Source organism: Bombina bombina, chromosome 5, assembly GCF_027579735.1.
Source record: "Bombina bombina isolate aBomBom1 chromosome 5, aBomBom1.pri, whole genome shotgun sequence".
Taxonomy (NCBI): domain Eukaryota; kingdom Metazoa; phylum Chordata; class Amphibia; order Anura; family Bombinatoridae; genus Bombina; species Bombina bombina.
This window is the reverse complement of record NC_069503.1, coordinates 1,158,632,750-1,158,633,565: the sequence shown is the minus strand read 5'-3', so window position 1 is coordinate 1,158,633,565 and position 816 is coordinate 1,158,632,750.

Here is an 816-nt window from a genome sequence, read left to right as displayed (position 1 = left end):
GTCAATTTCTCCTCCTTGGAGTTTGAATTTGGTTCTGGGGGCTCTTCAAGCTCCTCCTTTTGAACCCATGCATTCTTTGGTCGTTATATTACTTTCTTGGAAAGTTTTGTTTCTTTTGGCCATCTCTTCTGCCAGAAGAGTCTCTGAATTATCTACTCTTTTTTGTGAGTCTCCTTTTCTGATTTTGCATCAGGATAAGGCGGTGCTGCGAACTTCTTTTGAATTTTTTACCTAAGGTTGTGAATTCTAACAACATTAGTAGAGAAATTGTGGTTCCTTCATTATGTCCTGATCCTATGAATTCTAAGGAGAAATCATTGCATTCTTTGGATGCTGTTAGAGCTTTGTAATATTATGTTGAAGCTACTAAGTCTTTCCGAAAGACTTCTAGTCTATTTGTCATCTTTTCCGGTTCTAGAAAAGGCCAGAAAGCTTCTGCCATTTCTTTGGCATCTTGGTTGAAATCTTTATTTCATCATGCCTATGTTGAGTCGGGTAACACTCCGCCTCAAAGGATTACAGCTCATTCTACTAGGTCAGTTTCTACTTCCTGGGAGTTTAGGAATGAAGCTTCGGTTGATCAGATTTGCAAAGCAGCAACTTGGTCCTCTTAGCATAATTTTACTAAATTCTACCATTTTGATGTGTTTTCTTCTTTTGAAGCAGTTTTTGGTAGAAACGTACTTCAGGCAGTGTTTTCAGTTTGAATCTTCTGCTTATGTTTTTTCATTAAAATTTTATTCTGGGTGTGGATTATTTTCAGCAGGAATTGGCTGTCTTTATTTTATCCCTCCCTCTCTAGTGACTCTTGCGTGG